At 41.3% G+C, this 25,890-nt stretch overlaps 1 protein-coding gene across 15 annotated transcripts in view; it reads right to left on the bottom strand.

Moving 5' to 3' along the window:
* The window catches only part of PLCB4 (phospholipase C beta 4), a 220,632-nt gene that overhangs the window by 131,396 nt on the left and 63,346 nt on the right, over positions 1-25,890 (bottom strand). For 11 of the 15 annotated variants that reach the window (XM_074913462.1, XM_074914048.1, XM_074913212.1 and 8 more), the window contains one exon: positions 9,745-9,812. The exons of 2 other annotated variants lie outside the window; for them this stretch is intronic. The gene's annotated coding sequence lies outside the window, so the exon portion shown is untranslated. Of the gene's footprint in view, positions 1-557; positions 728-9,744; positions 9,813-25,890 lie in introns of all 15 variants that reach the window. 2 more of the 15 variants (XM_074913030.1, XM_074913125.1) reach the window with 2 other exon arrangements.

The raw sequence follows: 25,890 nt of genomic DNA, 5'->3' as shown, positions 1-25,890 counted from the left end.
GGTCCAGTCTAAGATTCAACCACCAAGGGTGGCCATGAGGTGATACCTAGGGGAGCATACCTGATCAGACCAAGTATGTAACTACACTCAGAATATTCTTCTGCAGTTTGGTGCTCAGAAACTTTGAGCCGTAAGCAGTGTTTTTGTGTTAAACTGTTTCCTTGATGAGTTTTCCTTTCATGAGTTTGTATAATCCACTTAATAAATTCATAAGAACAAGTTCTAAATAACTCGAAACCAAGCTACCAGATACATAATCTAATCTGTTAACTCTTCACTAAAATTCCACCTTTGGAACCTAGGCACAGACATCAAAGGAGATACAGCAGTGGGACTGCTACCTAGGCCTATCTCAATCTTTTCTTCCAGGCCTCCCTTCATTTTTATGATGGCCTCAGAACTGTGGAACCACAGCGTAACATGAGAATACAAAACCTTTCAATCAGAATGACAACCCAGTAAATTAGATCAGAACTAGAGCAATAAAGTGCTGCTTGTGGGTTTTTTTACCCCTAATTCTGCAAGTCTGGCCCACCTTCCTTTTCTCTGGCTCCTACCTTTGCGATTAAGAAGTTATGAAGCTGTAATAACCCTGCTGCTAGCATGAAGGAGAAATTGCCTGGTTCCTTCTCCCAGAGAGACTTTTATGAAACATTCAGACTTCACCAGCTCAGCAAACACAGTACAAAACACTGCCTGTAACAGAGAACATCAAGGTACAACATACCTGAAAAACAGAAAGAAAGGGCAAGTTGGGTTTTTTTTGTAGCAATTGATGTTGAATTTCACAAAGGGGGTACTCAAGTTTTTGTAACAAACAACATGGCCTGGTTGCTTTTGTTACTCATCCTCACCACAATAAAAAGTCTCATTCTGGTCTCACAACAATTAACTGTAACAAACAGAAGCAGCAGGGAGAAAAAGAAAAGAAAAAATCCACAAGAGACAACTGAACTTCAAAACATTTATGAAAGCAATGGAGGACCAAAAGATGTAACATCTGAGAGAAAGGTGACATATGTATTCTTGTGAGGCAAAAGCTCTGGCTGTATCAGCAGCCTGACATTGCTAGGCAACTCACACTGAACCACCAAGGGTGTATCACAACAAGGAATTTGTTAATTGCTGTAAAGTCACTGTGTCATTTTGTTACACAAGAAGCACTAGACACATCAGCAGCTGAAATGCTTTAAGTAAACTCTGTATTTTTTTTTAATTGCTTATTGAATATGAAGTCTCATTCCCAGTATTTCCAGCAAGCTGCTGTGCTAAACAGATCTCATTCACTGTTCAATCTTGTGTACTTAACTAAAATAAAAGAAAGTTCTCTAATACCTGTTATTTCAAGGACCTCATGTGCAGGTTTTGACTTTCAGGATGCTGCAAAAAAACTGTATGACTGAGAAAGGTTCCAACAAGGCTTCCAAGCTATACATAAAATACTCAAAGCCAGTGAGGCCATCATAAGGCTTAACTACAGTATACAAATGGAGTTAAGATGAGCCTTCATAGGTCACAATCTTGTTAGAGGTTTAGCACTGGACTCCAATGCTGAAGTTTGTTTTGCTTTTACATAAACATTTGTACTTAAAGAGCACTTTAATTTATAAGTAAGTCGAAATGTAACCTAATCACTTTTGGTATTTTGAAGTTTAAATAATTGGAGACACACCTTCATTTAGGATAAAAACACACATATATGTATCCAACAACCACTGCAGCTCAGTAACAATACAAACGCTTTCTGAACTCCAAGACATTCTGGATACTGTTCTACTATAGCCAAATACTTCATTATCCACTTGATTTCTGAACAGCATGTACTCTCTTTGGCCCCATATGAATGCCAAGAAAGACTTCTGTTGCTGTTTGTCAGTTGCCATGCTATTGTCAACTATTTCACCCCTTGGGAAAACAACATCCATCCATAATTTCTCAAGTTTGTGTTAGCAATCCCTGCCCAGCACTAGCTGTATTTCCAGGAAAATGGTAACAATTTTCAACTGTTCTAATCACCAATTTAAGCTTTAATAGTAGTAAACAGATTCAGTTTGGGCATTATCAGTGACACTTGAATCACGTGCAAGGGCAAAGGGGAAAAACAAAATAGAGCAATGCTCTGGTATATCCATGGAGAACATGGAGCTGGGAATATGAGATAAAAGAATGTTGAGTCGTTTGGCCTGAAGCTGAACCTATTTTATGGGTGAAAAAGGAAAATCCAGGTAATGCTTGTACCAGGTAGTACTCCCTTTTCCCTCACTGCTGGGTATGTGTAGACTTTTCTGCACAGTACCCATTACAGAGAAAAAAAAATTGAAACATTCTCCACTGACCACTCTGAGATTCACTTGGGTGATCCATAGCCCCTTGTGACACTGGTCCAGCAGAAGAGACCATGTAAGCAGATCAGCCACTCTGTAGTGACTGTTAGGCAGTTTATAACTGAACCTCATCCTAATTTCTCCAGAAGAATTTAACAGATTAGTCAGAGACCATAGTAATGGGCTCCGGTAACAGAGATAACGCGTTAAGGAGCAAGACATTAATTTGCACCACAAGGAATTTGTGGTGGTTTAGGCTCTGCCGGGACCAGAGACCATGTTGCCGTTGCCCCTCCCCCACCCACAGACACAAGTAGGGCCCAAACCCCAGGTTAAAATAAGAAGAAATTTAATACAACAGTGTGATAAACAATCTGAACAACAAGAGTAGCAATGATAACAACAATAAACAGCAATAACAGTAAACAAGACAAAAGATATACAGAGAAATAACGCAATGGTTACAGACAGCTCGCTCACATGCTTTCTGCGACCAAAGTCACAAAGGAAAAAGTTCCTGCGCTCCTGCACCCGGACCTGACATCAGCATGGTATGAATAACCCGGCTGGAGATCCCTTCTCCCTTCTCTGCTGGGGAAACTTAACCCTATCCTACCTGAACCAGAATCCACCCCTTTATTCTATACCATCTGCATCATGTCCAGCTGCCATTTAGCAGTTAGCAATAACAAAATAACAATTTACACAGGCACAGCATGATTTACAGCATGTTCTCACCCAGAATCAAGTCCCCCTGTAGTACGCATCAGACCTCTCCATTGTCCTGCATCACCCACCAGGTACACCCAGGTCCTTGAGCAAAAGCAATCCCGTGGATGGGTTTGCCTTTACCTTTGCCTGGCGCAGGACTAAACCAGACCATTTTTCCCAATATATTCCTCATGCGCACCACAGGGACTTTATCCCCATCTACAGCACGTGGAGGTTTTGACTGAGCCGGGACAGCTCGACTGGCAGATCCTCTTGTGTTGACTAGTCAGGTGGCCTTTGCCAGACGCATGTCCCAGTCTTTGAAGGTCCCACCTCCCAGTGCTTTCAATGTGGTTTTTAACAATCCATTGTAGCGCTCGAACTGGTGCGTCGTAGGGGATATGCTAGCCCCACTCCACGCCATGTTCTTCTGCCCAGGCATTTATGAGGTTGTTTTGGAAGTGGGTCCCGTTGTCTGACTCAATTCTCTCTGGGGTGCCGTGTCGCCACAGGACTTGGGTTTCAAGACCCATTTCGGGCGGTGGCGTGGGGCGCTGGGTAAGTTTCCAGCCATCCAGTGGTTACTTCCACCACTGCGAGTACACGGTGCTTCCTTTGGCAGGTCTGTGGCAGTGTGATGTAGCTGATCTGCCGGGCCTCTCAACATCTGTATTTCAGCCATCGCTCTCCGTTCTGCTGGGGCTTCACCCGCTTGGCATGTTTGATTGCAGCACACGTCTCACATCCGTGGATGATCTCTGCAATGGTGTCAATAATGAGGTCCACCCCTTGATCTCGAGCCCACCTGTATGTTGCAGCTCTACCTTGGTGGCCCTAGGTCTCATGGGCCCACCGGGCTATGCACAGTTCACCTTTGTGCTGCCAGTCCAAGTCCACCTGAGCCACTCTAATCTTAGCAGCTTGGTCTGACGGCTGCTGTGTCGATGTTCATCCGTGGCCCGACTCTTGGGTACGTGGGCATCCACTTGGCGCACCTTCACAACAAGGTTTTCCACACGGGCTGCAATATTCTGCCATACTTCAGCAGCCCAGATGGCTTTACCCTTACATTGCCAGTTGTTCTGTGTCCATTGCTGCAACCATTTCCACAGGGTATTTGCCACCACCCACGAGTCGGTGTAGAGATAGAGCCTTGGCCACTTTTCCCGCTCAGCAATATCCAAAGCAAGCTGGATGGCTTTCAACTCTGTGAACTGGCTCGATTCACCCTGGCCCTCAGCAGCTTCAGTGACTCGTTGTGTGGGACTCCACACAGCAGCCTTCCATCGTCAATGTTTTCCCACAATGCAACAAAACCCATCAGTGAACGCGGCGTATCGCTTCTCCTCATCCGGCAGCTCGTTATATGGTGGGGCCTCCTTAGCACGTGTCACCTCCTGTTCTGGTGACATCCCGGAATCTTTGCTCTCTGGCCTGTTCGTAATCACCTCGAGTATTCCTGGGCGGCTGGGGTTCCCTATTCGAGCCCGTTGTGTTATCAATGCAACCCATTTACTGCACGTGGCATCGGTTGCATGATGTGTGGAGGAAGCCTTTCCTTTGAACATCCACCCCAGCACCGGCAGTTGGGGTGCCAGGAGAAGCTGTGTTTAAGTGCTGACCGCTTCTGAGGTAGCCCGAACTCCTTCGTACGCTGCCAGTATCTCCTTCTCAGTTGGTGTATAATTAGCTTCAGAGCCTTTGTATCCCCGGCTCCAAAAGCCCAGAGGTCGGCCTCGGGTTTCCCCAGGTGCTCTCTGCCAGAGGCTCCAGGTAGGGCCATTCTCCCCGGCTGCGGTCTAGAGCATGTTCTTAACCTCCTGCCCTTCCCGGACTGGCCCGAGGACTACTGCTTGGGCAATCTCCCGCTTAATTTGTTCAAAGGATTGTTGTTGTTCAGGGCCCCATTCAAAATCGTTCTTCTTATGGGTTACGTGGTAGAGAGGGCTCACAATCAGGCTGTAGTTTGGGATGTGCATCCTCCAAAACCCCACAGCGCCCAGGAAAGACTGAGTCTCCTTTTTAGAGGTTGGTGGGGCCATGGCTGTTATCTTGTTTATCACCTCCATTGGGATGTGGCGACGCCCATCTTGCCATTTTATTCCTAGGAATTGAATTTCCCTTGCAGGCCCCTTAACTGTCTTTTGCTTAATGGCAAAGCCGGCCTTCAGGAGGATTTCAATTATCTTCTTTCCTTTTTCAAAGACTTCCTCGGCTGTGTCCCCCCATACAATGATGTCATCAATGTACTGCAGGTGTTCTGGAGCCCCACCTTTCTCCAGTACAGTATGGACCAGTCCATGGCAAATGGTGGAGCTGTGGTTCCACCCCTGGGGCAATCGATTCCAGGTGTACTGGATGCCTCTCCAAGTGAACGCAAACTGTGGCCTGCACTCTGGCGCTATCGGAATGGAGGAGAACGCGTTAGCAATGTCAATCGTGGCGTACCACTTGGCTGCCTTCGACTCCAGTTCACACTGGAGCTCTAGCATGTCCGGCACTGCAGCACTCAGTGCTGGCGTAACTTCATTGAGGCCACGGTAGTCCACAGTTAGCCTCCATTCGCCATTAGGCTTTCTCACTGGCCATATAGGGCTGCTGAAGGGTGAGTGAGTTTTGCTGATCACCTTCTGGCTTACTAGTTGATGGATCAGCCGATGGATGGGGACCAGGGCATCTCGGTTGGTGTGGTACTGCTGCCGGTGCACCGTCCTGGTAGCAATCGGCACTCGCTGCTCCTCAACCTTAAGCCGCCCCACCACTGAGGGATCCTCTGAGAGGCTGGATAAGGTGGACAACTGTTCAACCTCCTCCAGGGCAGCTACACCAAAAGCCCACCGGTACCCTTTTGGGTCTCTGAAGTACCCTCTCTCCTGAGATAGTCTATGCCCAGGATGCACGGGGCATCTGGGCCAGTCACAATGGGGTGCTTATGCCAGTCCTTCCCAGTCAGGCTCACTTCAGCTTCTAGTAGGGTCAGCTGTTGGGATCCCCCTGTCACTCCGGAGATGCGGATGGATTCAACCCCACTGTAGCTCGATGGCATCAGGGTGCACTGTGCGCCAGTGTCCACCAAAGCCTTATACTCTTGTGGGTCTGATGTGCCAGGCCATCGGATCCACACTGTCCAGTAAATCCGATTATCCCTTTCCTCCACCTGGCTAGAGGCAGGGCCCCTCTAATACTGCTCATCATCACTCACTTCTTGTAAGAATGATTTACTGGTCCCCTCAAGAGGGTCAGACATAACGTTGGCCATTCTATTCTGTCAGGGGGATTTCTGACTGGACACTGGAGCTGCGCTTTTCTTGGAGGACTCCCCTTTCATGGTGGTCTTCCCTTTCAGCTGCTCTACTCATTCAGCTAGGGTGGCAGTGGGCTGTCCATCCCACCTCCTCATGTTCTCTCCATGGTCGCGGAGGAAAAACCACAGGGTTCCTCGTGGTGTGTGCCTTCTACTGCCTTTCTCTTGGGTGGGGAAACGTTTACTTCTAATGGCTGAGACATCAGCCCGTGCAGGTGGAATGTAGGACATGTCCTCTTCCATTTTCTGGACCCTCTGAGACAGTTCCTCCACAGCTGAGACCCAGGAATGTTGAGATGAAGGGAGATTTCCCTCATATTGCCGGAGCTTGCCAACCACTCCATCCACTGTTAGAGTCTGTGTGTCTGTCCACCAGGACACTACTGCTAATGCTTTCGAGTGTGCTTCTGGTGCGCTCTTCAGGAACTTTCGCCACATCAGGAGTGTGCAAGGGGCCTGATCTGGGTCCATGGGTGACTGCTCATCATTCAGATCACCACAGATCATATCAAACACAGCCAGTTCCCTGAGATTCTGAATGCCCTTCTCAGTGTTGGTCCATTTGCTTAGCTGATATAGGATATCATCCTTGTAGGGGTACCACTCCCTTACACTGAGCAGGAGTCGCTTCCAAAGGCTGAGGGTTTGAGTCTGTTTCCCTATTTCCCTATCAATGCCAGCATCCTTGGCCAAAGATCCCAGCTGCTTGGCCTTTCTCCCCTCCATTTCAAATGCACTGCCTCCATTGTCCCAGCATCGGAGCAGCCAGGTGCAAATCTGCTCGCCTCCCAGGCGGCCAAAATCTCTCCGCATATCTTGCGGCTCAGTCGGGGATAGAGATCGGACGATCACCTCTGGCCCTTCCTCCTGTTCCTGTGATGGGCCTGGCTCATCCCCATCCCCCACTTTGTGAGCTGACTTTCTGGTATATTTTGTTTTCTGTATCAGGGCAACTGATACCAGCACTGGCTGGCTCTCTGGCTCAGCTGCTGTGCTGGTGGAGGCGACTGAAACTGGTTCTGCCTGTTCCCCCAGCCCAGATACTGTACCAGGCACTTCACTCTCAGGTTCTGTAGCCCTTTCTCCCCCTTGAGGGCAGCGGGTGGTATTAAAGAGGACACGGTATGCATGGGCAAGTCCCCAACACATTGCAGCGATTTGTGTCTCCTGGGTTTTGCCAGTTCGGTAACACACCCTTTCTAAGCACTCCATCAGCTTATCAGGGCTCTGCATTTGTTCGGGAGTGAAATTCCAAAGCATTGGAGGTGACCACCGACTCAGGCCTTTGCCCATCTTTTCCCACACCCCTTGCCACTCACTATCATCTGACCTCGGGGCAGGTTTCCGGGCACTGCTATTGTTAGAGAAGTGCCACATGGCCAAAACCAAAATCAGGCAGGCATTCAGAAAGCATTGTGCCACAATCACACTGGCCTGCAGGCTCCAAGGATAATTGAAACTCTCAAAAACCGAGAGGATCTCTTCCCCTGGCTCACCGATAGAGGGGGTGAGACCCCTAACAAAAGCCCAGGCAGTAAACAGGTACCGGCCCGGCCCGGCCCCTCCCCCCCCCCCCCCCCCCCGCAATAGAAACGCATTATAAGCAGTCAATAGCCAGTACATCACCATAAGACCCTTTATACATTTTCCACTGATAACAAACACCAGCACTGGGATCATACACTGGATATAAGGATTAATCCAGCCCCACCACGCAAGCAAACATTTTCTTATCAAACAAATACAACCAGAAAAATTACACCCAACAGATTGCTCTAACACACTCTGGTCAGGGTCCGTCCCTTTTTGATTCTTATTTCAGCCCTCTCGTGCCCCACGTTGGTGCGCCAAAAAGGCTGTGGTGGTTTAGGCCCTGCTGGGAACAGAGACCACGTTGCCATGGCCCCTCCCCCACCCTCAGCTGATCAGGCTGGAAGTGAGGCACAAACCCCGGGTTAAAATAAAAAGAAATTTAATACAACAGTGTGATAAACAATCTGAACAACAAGAGTAGCAATGATAACAACAATAAACAGCAATAACAGTAAACAAGACAAAAGATATACAGAGAAATAACGCAATGGTTACAGACAGCTCGCTCACGTGCTTTCTGTGACCAAAGCCACAAAGGAAAAAGTTCGGACCTGACATCAGCATGGTATGAATAACCCAGCTGGAGATCCCTTCCCCCTCTCTGCTGAGAAAACTTAACCCTATCCTAGCTGAACCAGGACAGAATTGTCTGGAGGAATAGTTACTTTCCTTTGGGCTTGAAATCTTGGATTTTCTGAATGAAAAAAAGCACTTCAAAGTGTAGACCACCGATCTAGTATTTCTTATTAGTCTGCAGGCTTTGCACCTCAGCAGTTACATCTGTTGCCAGTGTTGTGGGACACTCATCCATGGCAACAGAGTTCAAAATTCAATCATGAAGATGTCCCCAGTTTAGCGAGAAGAAGAACTAGACAGAATATTTGGCTGATCTTTTTGTTGCCTTGGTTTTGTACAAGAGCTAGGCAAGTGCAAAAGCTATTTTATGGTTTTGTTAAGCTGCAATTTGGGAGTGCTTCTGAAATACTAATAGCTGCCTAGGCAGCTATTTGTACTTGCATGTTTCTACCTGCTGCTTCATTAAGTTCCTCTTCACAAGCTGGTCATCTACATGTCACAATCCCCAACTACTTCCTTACAAACTGAGCAGGCTCTCATTGTGGAAATAATGCTACTACAGCTATCTCAGTTTACCAGCCACTTGTTTTGCAGTGGCAATAACCTGTGCCCCAAATGCTGAAGTTGATCCCCACTGTTCCCCAAGCTTCCTCCTCAATTAATGAAGCTGCCTCTTTTGGGTCTTGGCAATCTTAAACTATTGGATCACATTACAAAGACTTCAGTAACACCAGCAGCTCCCTGACCTTCCTTCCAACACCAGCAAGTTGTTCGTGTCTCTGTAATACACATGCTACTTCAGCAGCGATTACACCACAATACAAAAAAAGTGCATGTTTGTGATTTTTCTTTTGTTCTTTAAGAACAAAATTGGCTGCTGATGAGGTTTGGTCTGACATCTCCACAGAAACCACTGAAAGACGGTGGCAGGCTGAGAAGTAAAATGTTATAAGCCAATACTGCTGTGAAACAGGTAAGATCTAGAAAATACATGCCAAAGTAACAGCTTCTTTGTTCTCTGATACTCTTAATCAGATTCATTTTACTAATTACAGGATAATATATGTGAAGCCAAGTCATATACCTCTCTCTATATATACACAGACACAAAATTGATTCAGTCATACAGTAGTGGACCAAAAATTTAAACTGATATAGAGAGGGAGAGAATCCATTAACATCACATTTGCAAATTCTACTCAACTGTGATTTCTGGTTTAGAAGTAAGCAACTTACAAAGCAGTTCTGGACTGGATGGATAAACAGTGGTCTAATTAGACTGATGGGCTGGGAAACTCTTCCTTCTGTGAAACAACAAAACAAGACAATCAGTATAAAATCTCATGTTACCTTCTAGATCTCACTATTGACAAAAACACCATAGTCCACAAAAGTACAGTATCAAGACAAACACTTCAGATCAGGATTTGGTTACATCACTGTTAAATCTTTCATGGGAAATGTTTTGCTATATTAACCTTGCATAGAAAGAGACAAGTCACGGCTGGTAGAGTTGGAAGCTCTGGATGAAGCATGCCATTCCACACAACACCATGCCAGGACGTTTTGTAACATTCATAAAGCATCCTGACTGATTAATAATCATCACAAAGGAACAGCTGAACAGTGCTGCCACATTTATATCTTTCCAGAATAAATGCTAGCTGATTTTAATTGGTTTTGTTGCATGTCTTCCTTAGATGAGCAATATAAAGTTGGGAAGATGTCACAAGAGAGCGAGCGAAGAGAGCGAGCGACCAGCTCCAATAACACAGGACTAGTAACACAAGTGTAGAGAATAAGCATTACAAGATATGAGGGCAATGATCCTCCTGCACATCCATTCCTAAGCCTCCCAAGCATCCTGCCTGCCACACAGCCAGGTTTCACCCACAAGTTTTTGCAGCTAAAACATTTAAGGAGGGAATGTTTGTATCATCTGTATTTCCACATCACCTCAGAGCTGCAGTCGCAGACCACACACTATTTTGTCTGTACCAAAACAGAACCAAAGTTATTCTGTGCCCCAAACAGCTCATGGGAAAAGTTGCCAAGAGATACACATAGCTAAACTGGAGTGTGAGGGGCTTCGGTAAGAAAAAAATAATACTATCTACACAAGAGTCTCAAAACATTGGTTTGTTTATATTAAAGAGACATTATATGAGGAACTGAATGAGGATAATGAGGCAGTTTGACAGATGTTTCAGTGGCACCTTTTGCTGGCATCTTTATACTTTTGCTTAAGAGTACAAAGGTTTGAGTTGACAATGGAAAAACTGAATAACAAAGGCTTGGGTCCTGGATTGATCAAGTGTGAGAGTATCCTTCCTATTACCGAGAAAAACAGAGAAAAGGCAACAGCCACCGGGCATCATGGTAAAGATCCCCAAAAATACAAAAGGGCAGTTTATGTTTTACGTCCAGGAAATCAGGAGAGGGAAAAGCAAACAGGCCAATAACACCATCAAAAGATGAGACTAAAAACTGTGGAATCATTGCACATTGAAGTGAAGCAAGACTGGATTTATCGAGGTAAGCTTGCTACAGTAACAGGAATATGACATAGTAAGAATTTGGGAAAAGAAATAAATGTGTGCACAGATAAGAAGCTTTTTCCAACAGATCTTAGCATCTGACACGCAATCCCCTCACGCAACAGTCTTCAGTCTGTGACCCAAGAGATCTAAGTAATTCCTAAAACTGTCGAAGTGTCACATCGGTGCTCACAGCACTTAAACTAAATCAGAGGCAAGAGGGAAATAGCAGAGGAATTTGGGGGAGACCAAGGAGGAGAAAGTAGGTACCGAACAGCAGGAATGCATGAAAGGTAAAAACAGCTTTTAGCTCTGTGTGCAAGTTTAAGAGAAAACTGAAGAGGAAGAAGGAGACTGAATATGACCAAGTGCACCAACAGCAGATGGAGCTATGAGATAAGAGAAAAAACTAACCTTTAAGAGGACTAGTTAAAATAGCAATTCTGAAAATGAAGGCGTAAAACCCTACCTTCACGTTAAGTCTTGAAACACAATCCACAAGAGCTGAGTTTGATATGAGTATGACAGCCATATCATGTTAGCAGAAAGAGCTGAAATGATTTATCACTTCTTTTTCCTGCCCTTAGATTAAGTAAACATTGCCCATGTCTCAAGCAGGTTAGATCTCAGCCAGCTTGCTGTCAGCCAAGTGCCAGGATCAGCGAAGCACTAGGCAAACACAAACTCAATCAGATTTAACAACCATATTGAGGGGTTGTTCACATTCTTCACGCTCTGCAGTCTACACTACATGTTAACAGTATTTGAAAATTTTCAGATACACAGGCAAGAACTTTTCACTCTTTTCTGAGTTATCTTAAAAATAAAGGAATTCTTTAGAAGTCTGTTGATCTTTGGAAAAGAATAAGTCATACTTTGAGGTAAAGGCTAATGAACACTGATGAGATATAAAAAGATCCACAGAGAGAACTGGTATCACTATCACCATAAGAAAGTCCACAACTAGACTTCAACAAAGACTCTACTTCACATCCAGATTTAAAACAAAGCTGGACAACTCTAACAACTCCATATGTAACTATGAATTTTACTTGAAACTTTCTGTAAATGGGAAAAAAACCAACCCTGGTCCTGCATAAAATGGACTTCTGTATTGTGCAATATACAGCAAGCCTGTCAAGCATAAGAACGGCTTTATTTGTCAGGGATCTAACAACAGTTCCTAGGATGGATTTTGACATCTGATTCTTCTGTGAATGTTCTCTGAAAGGAGCAAGTTCACACTTATATGAAACTAAGGCACAAAAATGGAATTGCTTCTAGCCTTGTTCACTGAAGAAACATCCCAGTAACACTCCAGTGAGAAGAAGCAACAAAAGGGAAGTTTTATACAATTTTTAATGCCTATTGGCATGAAGAAACCCCATCCCTCCCCTAACTTTACAGGTAATCTCCAGTCAGCCTTTTTCCAGGGAAGAACTGTGACCACCATTTCCACAAATCTTTTGGAGGACAGAACACACAAATGATCAATTGGATTATCAGAGCTATTTTTCAGAGACCAAGCGCCCAGAAACCTGTTTGCTGGTCTCATTGGTTAGCCTGATAAAAGGTATTAACTGCTCCTACAAATCTTGCTTCTCTCAAAGTAAAAAAGAAACAACTATTTTTATATATAAGCACCTGACTGGCAATATTTACTAACAATTCACAGGAGGTGGCACTGGGGCCTAACTACATCATTGAGGCCTAACTGTATCACATGGTGCCAACTGCAGTCTGGGAGCTACTCAAGCTATCAAATGAACTGTCAAATGGGAATTATGTGCATAGGATAATAAAGTATGTGAATAATTTTATCAACAGTAACAGACTTGAAGTACAGAGTAAATTTCAGTTTGTAATTACATAAATGGGTCCACAATTATACTTGCTTGCTGTACATCAAGCAATCCATTTCTCTTATTTTTGTGAAGCTGAGCTTTAAATCATGTTGCGTAATTTATAAATCTCCACACTGAAACCTGCTCATTAAACTGTGCGTGCCAGTACTCAACTAAATAATTTCCAGACCCAGTGGGAACCACAGAGTTGTTCTTGGGCCCTTCAGACTACAGACAGACATGCTCATTATTTACTAGATACTTAACATTAACTTATAGCTAGATGTGAATTACAACATGGTAGGGTTGGTTAAGCCCTTTGTTATTTAAAACACTTTTACATGTTATCTTTTTTTAAATCAGTATCATAGCAAAGGCACGAATGGCACTAACAATCTAGTTCAACACACAAAAAAACCCTGCCACTGCCAGACATTCCTCACTGCTACCACCGTAGAGTCTGAATAAGTGGGAGTCAAGCAGGACAGACAACCTGAGCACAGATTGCTGCCCCAGTACCAACCACACCGACAGGCAGTAAATAAATTCCTTTTCACCGTTGCTGTAACAGAGATAACAGGTATACACAGACACTTGCTTCACTTCCACTACCTCTAACCTAAAGCTGAAGCCATGAAAAAAAAAAAACCCACAGTGAGCAAATAAATGCACAGGTGCTGCTGACATGTCCTGCTTCCCACTGCAAAGCCTCTGCATCTCTCTCTATACTCAGTGAACCTTGTTCCTGAAGACTTGATCACAAAGAGACAACAAAAGGGTGAGAGACACACAGCTCACAACCTATTCAAACATGAATGGCACTGCTAGTATATGACCAGGAAAAGTAACCCAAAAGAGAGGGAATAGCAAGCATATTCTACTTGTTTCTAAAAACTCAAACATTCAATTGCTATAAGAGAACACAATAAAAAAATTTTAAAATGGAGCAATGTTTAGATCTAACAACTGCCAAAGCCAACAATACAAAGCCTTTCTGGTCCCCAGTGTAGCTAGTCAGCTGTACAGTATGCTAAAAGTTGAAATATTTTACTGTTGCTGAAGCAAAAAATTTGTGACTGGAAGCACTGCAGTAGAATTCCAGGCAGAGCAGTAATTTCTGCCATAACAGGATGACTGCTAGACCATTTGGAAGATTAATAAGAAAGCCAGCATTGACAACAATACTGCTGGATGGGGATACAGGAAAAAGGGAGAGGGGAACAGCAGTGCTGTTTTCTTTTCTTGAAGAAAAGTGGTCCTGATAGTTTTTATGTCAAAGTACTTCTGACCAGATCAAGTTGATCAAATCTGCCTAATTTTGGCACCTAGTAGAACCCATGTTCTTAAGAGAAACTCCTAAAAAAGCTGTAGCAAGCAAGTAGGGAAAGAGGAGGTTTGTCCATCCAAGTCCAAACACCTGCATTAGGTAGATGTGAGCTTCCTCTAAAAGCCCTCCAAAACATATACATGAATTATACAAGGAACACAGGAATTACACAAGGAACACTGGTACTTATTTTAGAGAGGCTGCTTCATCAGATGCAATTTAAGCTGACCACTACAACTTCCCAGTGACAAAGCCATTTTACATGGTTCCTACCACCTCTGGTGCATAACTAAATAAATTGGCATTTGCTGCTATCCTACTCACATGGTTGCATCTATGCAGATGTTTGTAAGACTCAAGATTACTTTAGAAGGAAAAAGGCCCAATTAAACCCTACCGCTTTCCTTCTTTCTTTTTTCTTATTTTCTATACTCAGTTCACTGGTGAGGGTTAAGGTTTGGATTGACAAACATATATAAGCACAGCTGAGGAAATAGTAAATTACAGTTGAATAAGGAGAAAAAGCAAATTGAGTTGGGACAGGGAACTGCTAAAAAAGCTTTGTACCTAGGGCAATGCAAGTCCATGCTGTATCCTCACATTTCTATTTCATGCAGGCCAGACCCATTCATCTTTTTCTTCAGGACTGCCTCATGTGTGCTTTAATTGCAGCATGCTAACAGCAGTTGGCATTTTATAAAATGCTGGAACTAGGGATTAATGTTTTAAAGGATTTAAAGGCTGTGATTTCAAGCTGCTTTACAATTGTAAGGAACATTGACTTCTACAGAGGGTCATAACAGATGCGGTAAAAATCACGTCCAAATGGACTTGGGGGAAGAAAGACTATTCAAAATGATGAGATTTGAAGAATCAGCACACAGTAAGTAATATGCCACATGTAGAACAATACATGGAAAATGGAGAACTAAAAACTTTTAACTACTTGCTGGACTTTGCACTTGCTGTGTGATGCCTGACTTAGGCATCTCTCTGCTAGTTCTGGTGTACATATGTATTGCAACCAAAGACCTGTCCACCATCATATCCCTGGTGTGAAATCCTCAATTCACATTTGTTACAGGAGTACTTGCACCAAATACAAGAAACTATCGCAGAGGTTCTACAACTGGGATAAAGGAAATTACTTTTAAAGGGTACAGAGAGATGGCTCCTCCTGAACAGATGAAGAGCTCTGCTTTTAGCTTTGTCTCCCATCACACTGATTTTAGCTGTAGCCTTGGGGTATCTATCTGCCTGTATGCAACCTTTTCACCTGAACACAGCAAGCGCCTGTATGTACACAGTTGTCACTGTGAGTTCCAGAAAAGTCACTTGTCCAACCGCCTGCTACCAGTATATCTGAGCAAACCCAGTTTGAAGATCACTGCTTCACCGAAGGAATTTAAGTTCCCTAAGCCCGCAGCAGTTAGAGATGCTTACATCTTTCTCCTGCAGCTGCTTTCGGCACAGACTGGCACAACACTAATCCTGTGGGCCCAAGGCCACACCACCCTCTTCCACAGAAGATCCATAGATTCTGGGGATGTTCTTGTATATGTTTTTGGCATCAAAATCCATCACGTGCCTCTTCGCAAAGAATCAACTTTTAAATCTATATGCCAACTCAAAGTATCCAGCAACAAGTTTGTTTTGTATCCTTAAATCTTAGGAGTTCATGGGAACTCATTCTGTCTTGAAAAGATAGTTACACATCACTCCTCTTTCCAGCAGCACTGTACTCAATCTTTTGTATTATTTTCTCCATTCACTTTAGAACATGCAAAATGTAAAACAAATAACATCTCCAAAACCACAAGGTCATTTTATGGAAAAAAAAAAAAAAAAAAAATCAACACACACCCATACCCCAATTACAAAGATTTGTGGAACAGTCAATTGCCCACAGTTGCCACGGAAAGTAAACAAAAACCTTCTGTAAGACAGGCTGTAGCAGGAACAGAAAAGCTAAGAAAATTCTTTGATCACAGCAGTAAATACCTCATTCAGCTTGATGAAACCCATTGTCTGGTACTAGAAGCATCACTGATTCCTTCACCAATGACTCAGGAGTGATACAAAACTGCCACTGCAAAGCAGCCACACTGAAATCATTGTGCAAAAACGATCAAGCCAACATTGGGAGATTAAAACAGTACTGTGCACTCCCTTCTCCACACTCAGAAGGTGCCAGCACTGAGGTCCTCAGACCTCTTCTGTGCTTCCCAAGTACATCAGGGTTCAAGAGACACCCTTCCCAGAGTGCCAGGCAAAGAGAAGTTGTGAAGCAGCAAAATAGGTGGGGATTTCTTGCAAACAGACCCAAATTTTGTGCTCAAAGGTAGAAAATATACACATGGAATAGAAATTAAGTGCTAAACCATAGCTAGTCTGCAAGCAGTGAGAATAAAACAACCGTAAAAATTTATTTATACTTGCTGATGATCTAAGTGCTCTGAGTAGCACAATTCTGTGAAGGATTGCAAAGAAAAAAAATTAAGCAGAAACACCAAGTGATGATTCCCAAAACTTCCATTTTGTGTTCTTAAGGATTAAACCTGGAAACTGACAAAGGTGGCCCCAGCGTGGCTGCAAAATAATTTATGAAGTTTTTTAGATGGTGGCAGTTTGACACTATAAAAAGGTTGTGACAACATAAAGTCACAGCAAAACAATATAATCTCAATTAAAATAAACACCATATTTTACGTTTAGTATTTCTATTTTATTTCCTTTTTCTTTATAACTCAGCATTAAATATTTTCTCCTGCATATCCTCCTTCTTCCTATATATCTCCCAGATACCCTGATTTGAATTAAAAAAAAGAATATAGTGACTCTCATTATAACTTGCTTGGAGCATAATAAAGTCTTCTGGAGAGCTGTAAGTGTCCATTTGCTGCTCATGGTGATGGAAATAGGACATCTATCATGACTTCTATATATATACTACTTAGTGTTACTTCCTATTTTGCTAAGAAGAGAAAGAAGACTTTCTTACAGAAGAAACATTGAAAGAAATGCTATTCCTTATGTGAAAAATAAGTGACAGAATATCTATTTTTATTTTTCCAATGGAATACTATCTTCAATTTTCCTATTCACTCTTTGCTTTTGGTTTGTCTCCGAGTGATTAAATTAAATCACTATGTTAATTTCCTACATATCATTTACACAGGCCAGATTTGAGTTATTTTTTATCAGAAAAGTTTAACAACAGTGTGTCTTTAAACCTTTAGTTTTAGGTCCACTCTCATATTTACATAACATTATTTATTCATTTCTAGATACCGGCTGTAGAGTTCAGTGACAAAAGTTGTTTTTAAAAAACAAACCCCAGAGATTAGTTTAATATTTATAATGCCTGAATAGAAACTCTTACCAGCTTTTGCTCTTGTTAGCATATGCATTTTACAAATCATGCAGATTTCTTCAGTACAGGACAGCAACTCTGCAACCACTTGGTTCAACAGGGACTGAACTGTACTGAGTTCAAATGATCTGAAATATGAACTGCTAAAGCCTTGCTTCCATGTAGTCATACCCTGATTTTTACTCCCCAGTAGCACTTAACTAATGTTTCCCATTAAGGCCACATGCTGACTTCCTTGTGGCTAGTGTATTGACAAGTGAACAAGGTACCTTTCATAATGAGTAGTCCATATGAGCTGTCTATTCTGGACTCCTGGAGAGTCTGGGTATTTACGTTTCTAGACATAGTCATATGAACGACACTCACAGACTGGAAACCACTGTGGCAGTGATTTATTCACAACAGTATTTCTTCTACGGAAGTCAACTCAACTTTGCTACTGGCCCAATGACTGATGGGTCATCAGTCCCAGGAGTATTCACACTTGTGCATGTATGGGCATATAATGCTGTCCTATTTATATTTTCTTTTTAAGTCAGCTAGTACAAGATGCATCTGTAACAATACAGTACCCATGATGGACCTCACTACACTTTCTACTATGTTTCCCACTTAAAAAAAAATTCCTTTTGGAATTTATACATGATGAAGGAGCTTTGAATATTTTCATGTCATTTGAATAGTAATGGCTTCAGCACTGAAAGCTTATTCACAGAACAGTTCATGAACGTGCACAAATATACATGATCTCACTATGGACAAATTATCCTGTTTAGAAAGGAATACAAACGTACACAGACATTTAATAAGCGACTGGAGTTAAAAGTTGCATTCTTAAGAACATTCATTTAAACATTTCCAGTATCAACAATAAAAACTAAACTATAATGACATTTTCAGTTTGATGTAGAGGCATAAAGAGATTATAACACTGAAGAAATAAAAACCTATAAATTATAAAGGAAATATGCAAACTTGCAGAGAACCAAACATACACCTTCATCCAAGTGGCTGGACTATATGATATAAACAGTTGACATTTCCTTTTCAATTAATAAAATTAAAATCCTTGCCAAAACTGTCTTAAGTTCACTATTAAAATGACAAAATATCTTTCGTCACCTAAATGCTCTAATCAGTTTCAATGTATGAATTAAATCCTACTCAAACTTTATGCTAACCCTGTTTCATTTTGTAATGGTTACCAGTAAAATGCCACCAAAAAACTTCATGGATCATTGCTGTTTACTACTGTTTTCCATGAAGTTTTATATACAACAAAACATCATAAGAACACTACTGTAGTTGGCATGTAGGATTATCCAAAAATCACTTAAAAGAGATTAGACTGTCAAGTATTTCTAACTGTCACCTTATTGGGGAAAAAAAAAAAAGTTCAAAGTATCATATATTGTAATTATGTGAACACACTGAACAAATAATATAACAAAGCTTTATACAATAATTTAACTTAGGACTTCTAGGAAGACTACTTGAAAGTTGAAGTTGCACTCCAATACAGAAAGGCCTCGATCTTTTATTCTTGCATATTTTTAAGGCTATGATTGTACTCACTTCAATGAGGCTTGTAATGGAAAAATAGTAAGGCTAAGAAGATAATTCTTTGCAAAAAGGAGAGCAAAATCATCAGTCAATCCATTCTATGGGAAAACGGAATAAAAACAGGACCTAGAAATAGAGGAGCATTCAGGGAAGCTCCTGCACAGAACAAGAGTCAAGATTTTTTGCAGAGTTCCAGAAAAGCAAACAATAAGCAAACTCAATGATAAAAGAGAAAAAGTGCAAATGACCTAAAGAAAAAATGCAAAACTTAGTATTTTTCCCTTATATGATTTTTAAAATATTTCTGTCTATATACATGTATTTTTCAAGGCAAATTTGCTATCACTTTGATGACAGAAATTCCCCACTTTAACTTGAAAGAGATTGACAGTAACACTTTTGGTTTTTACTTTACTTTTGAAAATGTAGGCAATAACCTGCATAGCCACTGTATCATTTCCTTGCAACCTAAAATCTTCTAAAGCTACAAATAAATTCTTTCAAAAAGAAAGATGCTTCTTTTTAGACATTCTTAGATTTCCCCATGATCATTACTGAACAGAGGAACTATTCATTGTGCTCTTATCACTTACTCTCGTATATTATATATAGTCCAAAGTCTGCCTCAGTGCAGGCAGGTGGAATGCAAGTGATTTCATCTGGACTGCATTTGGCCCTTACAGACCTAATTACAAAGCTGTATGGAATGAGCTTAGAGAAAATGCATGAAATAATTTACAATACAGTTACTCTGTGAGTCAAGAGGATCGCAAATGAAGCTGCATCTGATTTCTTTTTTGAAGTCACTCAAATATCTCTCAGATCTATTTACAATACATTAAGAAGACTGAAAAACCAATGAATTCATATTTGTTAGTTTTAAAAAGTTGTATCATGAAAGCTGTAAAACCACAGCTAAGTGTAGAACTACAACCAGCTTTTTAGAAATCTTCTATGAGCTTGCTAAAACTGTCCAGTATAAGATAGTTTAAAACACTTGCTCACTCTCTCCTTTTCCTTAGACTCCAGAAGACTCTAGAACAGTAACAAATTGCATTCTTGGCTTTTACAGACCACAATTTCTTCCAAGGATACCATTTTTCAAAGAATTTTGGTTATGAATCAGACGAGTATGATTCTGAAATCAATGCGAGTTCTGTTACTAACTTACGAAGAACTAGGATTTCATCCAAAGAATGTTACCATATGCTATTTAACATTATCTGTAATGTAAACTGTGATGTGAAATATAGTCTGACTGTTAAAAGAACCAGAAATCTGTCTAGCAACTTCCTGGTGCACCATATTTCCAAAATCTGTCTGCTATAAACTCAAGTTCCATTTTTTCCAGCCTCTACAAAAACTTTTTAAATTAAAAAAAAAAGGCATAAAAGGCTAAAAAGTTGTTTTGCCATGCAAAACCAGGAACATACTTAAGTATAAATTTTTACCAGTGCTGTAGCTGACTTGTTTCAAGTTATCAAAATGATTGACTTGATGAAGACTGGAAATAGGACTGATAGGAAATTATACAAAGAATGGAATTCTTGACACTTTAGACAGAACTTCTTGGCTCAAAGCATCTAATCATGAATAAACTGACCCACACACAAAGAGGCAGTCAGCATGATTCTTCTAGCTACGTGGTTGGTGAGATGAAAGATGCATTTGAAGTGTTTTAAAATAGAAAAGGGAATCACCTGCAGAACTAGATTAGGGGTTTTAATCAATAAAATAAGTTTGTTGTTGAAAGGAAACAGGGCATGACAAGCACTGTACATCAAAAAAAAGGCGACAACATTTTTCAGCTAGCAGTGTCCCTGATCAAATGCCGTACTACAAAATACTACCTGATGCCAGAGTAATTGCAACTAGCCTGCAAAGACACTGTGCCCATGCTGTACACAGAACAAGGTGTGACCCTCAGCAACACCTGAGTATCCCCAACCAGACATCCAGCATTTCCTTGCCTGGAAAGTCAGCTGGCTCACTGCAAGCTCCAACTTCAGCACCAGACCTCACACAGGCAGCATAGATAGCCAATCTGTTTAGGTTCAGCTGCAGATTTAAGTCTACAGCTTCCACCAGCTGTACAGATTTATACTATCTGCAATTACAGATTACATGGGATAGTCTTCACCACACTGCAGTCAGAAGTGGTGATTTACAATGGAAATTTTTCATGTAGATAACTCCCCACTACGTATAATTAGGGTATCTATTCCCATTCACAGCCAGACAAACAGGGAATTTTCAAGGGGGAATGCTTTGCCAGATTCTGCTGCAAATAGCGCTTCATTGTTTGCACGTAAAGTTTCTGTTCTTAATATTTATGTAAAGGTTCTTACAATGTTTCATAACTTTTCTATAGGTATTTGAACCATTCTGCTCATATGAAGAGGACTATGTTACTTGTGTAAATTCTGTAGGTTAGGTTAAAATAGATAAATATATTCTAATATAAATATAACATTTAAATAGATATTTCATTACATTTTACAGGATTTCCAGCCTCTCTAAAGTTTTATCGCATTTTTTTCAATAGGGAAAAACAAGAATTTACAGAAAAAAGACTCTTAAATCCTTTGGTATTTCAAATTTCTAACTTTTCTGTACTGTAATAGGCACATGTCTGTGGCAAAGAAAGCCAACAATTCCTCTGCCAAAAAGCCAGTATCAGTTATGTGCACAACCAATTAAAAAAAAAGCTGTTATGCGACATGTAAGATATCTTACAATTGCAAGTTAGAATTAAAATGGTGCTTTATACAAATCACGGTCTATTAGCTTAGTTTTGCTTTTATTTCTGTACATGTACCCATCTTATTTGCAGTTCTGTAAACAAAACCGAATAAACAAATGCTTCACAATTGATTAATCCAACGTAAATGGTACATGTTTTATCTCATTTGTTTTTAAAAAGGAAAATGTCTTATGCGTGCCCCAACTATGCTCATAATAATTTAACAGTAATGTGTCCAGGCAGCCTCTAAGTCGATGAACCTTTGCTTTTCATCAATTTGCAGTCCACTGCTGTTCCCTACCAGGAGCTCTGTACCATTCATTCATATCACCTGTTTCCCCATGCAATCAACAGTATCCCACCCATCCATAAAAAACTCTTTGACTTTATGTCACTAAGAGACTGCAATTCAATGCTTCTCCCTTAATTAGAAGGTCTGTTAATTTAGGAAGATACCATTGACTTAAATCAAATAATACAATAACAGTGTCCTCATTACAGCTTCAATCTATCAGACTCCTGGCCCATTTTTATGATTTTATAGTAGTATCTTTCAATGTTTTATGCTTTTCTTGCATGCTATTGTGTGAGTGAAAGGTAATTCCACTCTCTGCCACTCACCAGTTAAAACCAAATTGGACAAATAAACAACAAAAATAAAAGTATCAAGAAAAGTGACCATGTGCAACTGCTCATGGAGGATGTGCCTACAGGTCCTAATTGATTGAATGCATAAAGGAAATATTAAAAATAATGTTAACCACTGTCAAGGTGAAAGTCTTTTGTGTTTTACTGGGAGTTTTCTGCTATCTTTCAGTTACAGCATACTAATAGTAGTCTAGAAGTGCTTGAAACAGACTTGTAACCTTTAAGGTACCTCAGACATTCTGAAGGATGCACAACATGTCTGACAACAAGCATTAGGAAAAAAGGCTCCATAAAATTTAAAATATTTATTCAAAAATTTAAATATTTCTCTGCTGTTTCTATTCTTAAACATTATAATTCTTTCCACTGAGTGAAGCCTATCCTACACTGGAAGATTGAGTTATCTTAGCTCTATCAGTTTTACATCATTAAAATACAAAGCACGTATCCTTTTGCAGGGTAGATAGATCAATTTTTATGAAGATGACTGCTTGTATTTGTTGAATTATATTAGCCAGTAAAACAAATAAAAAGGTTTCAATTCTAACCAGCAAAATCATAATCAATACAATTCACATTCAGGTGACAGTTGAATTATATCAATCAAAACCTACCAGAAACTCAGTTTCAAAACATGTTTCTTAACCAAACAACTCTGAATTGCACAAAGCAACTGCATAGAACCATTATATTATTCTTAAATAAATAAAGGTTGGTTGGTTTGTTTACCCCAATACCTCAATTTAACCATCCCTTTATACATCAGCTTCTCTGTGAAATCCAGATGGCACAAGAAGAAGCCTGGAAATAGGTCAGTGTTAAATCTGTCGACCTTTAACCCCGGGTAGAGCTAACAGTGCTGCTGGTGGTGGGGTTGCCGCACGCGCAGACGCGCTCAGCCAGCGGTAGCAAGGTCCATCAGGGTGATGCTGCAGGGGCTGCCTCTCGGCGTGGGTACCCAGCCGGAGCCGCTTCTCCAGCAATGCTGACATCTCTCTTAGCACTGCTGCATCACTGCTGGCACCCACCCAAGCAAGGCAGACGGGAGCCACTTGGAACATAACTCCTGACGCTGCGCTCCCACGGCTGGCTGCAGGACCACAGCCACAGCAAGAGCTTAACTCTGACAGTGCTGTTCCATCAGTCCTTCTCCCTGTGACAAACCAATTCCTTCTCCTAAGGACTGAATTGTCTCACCCTGTACTGCAGGGCACAACAAAATCATTACAACAGAATGACTTGTACAGAGCACAGAGAAAAGGAAAAGAGAGAAGCAAAAAAAGTCAGGTATTTCTGCCCGCAACTGCAACCCACTTGCTGTAGTACCTTATCCTCTCTTACCCAGAAACTCTACCAGTTGATCCAGTGCCTGTCAATGCTTTGGCTGAGGCTGACCCTCAGAAACAGAAGGCATTCATTACCCATCATATCTGACATCCTGACACACAACTACCCCTTACTGCAAGCCTGTGAAATGATGTCTTATTTTATCACACTAGTCCTCCTCTTTTCACATCTATCTAGTGATTTTTAAGCAAGGCAAAAGTGCTTTAACAAGGCACAGTTTCTGCATTGAAGATGGGCTAAGCAGTGCTTAAAGTCTGCAAGCAAAGTGCTAAATTCAGGACAGAGATCCTGTGTTTCAAGTGCTTCATGATAAATGCTGTGATAAGTCACATCATAATGCACATAAATACCGGTATCTGCATCATCACGACATCATCAGCATCAGATGACCTTAGATCACCACGCCCTGTTGCCTCATAACACCACTTAACCAAGAAAACAAATTATCCAGTGCTGTCTTTGCAGTTATTTCCCACTTTGCTAATCCAAAAAAGGTCCCAAAACAAAACAACAACAACAAAAAAAAAACCCAGCCAAACTATGGCGAAGATGAGTTACTTGCCTTCTAATTTTGCCAAAATCATCTTCTAGGAAATGAATTAAGAATTCCCTTGTGCTATACTGTGAACAGAAATAACATGCTATAAGAGTGCTAAATGAATGCTATACTACAGCTGAACAAGACAATAAAAACATTGTGACAGATGGTTTCAGTGCCCCACAATATATACTATTTTCCAATTATGATTAAAAGCAGAGACCAGTCAAAAGGAATGATAATATTGTTTCTGTTTGACATACATTTCCTACCAGACAGCAAACTTCTGTAAAAGAATGCCTGGTGACAGATTTTATAGACAAATAAAAACAGCCCCACCCAGCAGACCACACAGATCATTAAATACAATTCTATTATACATCCCCTGAACACACTTGCATTTTGTAAGCAGTATTTTTATGGTTTGAATTCCAGAAAATAAAGAAATAATCCGAATCAGAGTCATCAAGTATTGGCCCCATTCTATAAACCTCTGTGCTTGTCTGGAGCAGGAGCTTGGCCTCGTCTATGCTGCTATTAAAGCTCACCTTTTCTTACACAGTCAGTACTCGTTAGTGTGCACTATGGGTTAGTGGTAGTCCACCCAATACTTGTGTTACCTTGTTACCTGCTCCCCCCCCCCCCTTTTTTTTTTTTTAATAACTGTGACTACCACGTACTGGTAACAGCCTCTTTGTACAATACAAGTCAGCCACAACTTCCTTCCAATACAGGTCATGCAGCTCTCCTGAGTCTAACTCCTACATTTGCCATATAAATGGAGTAAGCAAAATGGCCTCAAAAGTCATTAGCAGTCCAATCTCTCCGTCCAGTAGTAGCCATACTTGAATATGCCAAATGTAGAGAAGGAAAATGCACAGGAAAAGGCAGTCAAGTCAATTTTTAATTGCATATTTTTGTCTTTGGAAAACAAAAGATAATTTTAAGACATATTTATAGGAGAAATGGGAAAGTATCTGCAGACACAGTCTAATCAATTTTTTCCCTTATGTGGATATATCCTAGAGCAATGCACACACTCCCAAACCTCCAGATCCCTAACACAATAAGGCATGTGAATTGATACACACAGAAGAATATCCCAGTATAGGAAAATAAATATTTCTTTTTACTAATCTTAAAATATTGTATCTACAAATGATGCTTCTTAGGGATGGGATGGAGTAAAAAAGCCTCTAAAAATGCATTCAGTTTTATAAGAATCTATTAATTCTGTAAAGCTCAGCTGATAAGCTCCTGTTAATTATAATGCTTTCTGTGCATGTCTTCCATCTGAGGTTCTGGAATTGGTTAGAAAAATCTTAATTAGGTCTCAAAACACTACTGTGAAGGAGGCAGATTCACTTTGCACAGAAGACAAGGTGCAAACAGCTTACGTGATTTGCCAAAGGTCACCAAAAGGCTCTGGTCCCAAATGGCACTCAGCAGACAGCATCAGAGT

This window comes from Athene noctua, chromosome 1 (genome assembly GCF_965140245.1).
Source record: "Athene noctua chromosome 1, bAthNoc1.hap1.1, whole genome shotgun sequence".
Classification (NCBI taxonomy): Eukaryota; Metazoa; Chordata; class Aves; order Strigiformes; family Strigidae; genus Athene; species Athene noctua.
The sequence above is the reverse complement of the archived record's forward strand: the minus strand, read 5'-3'. Positions and strand labels throughout refer to the sequence as shown.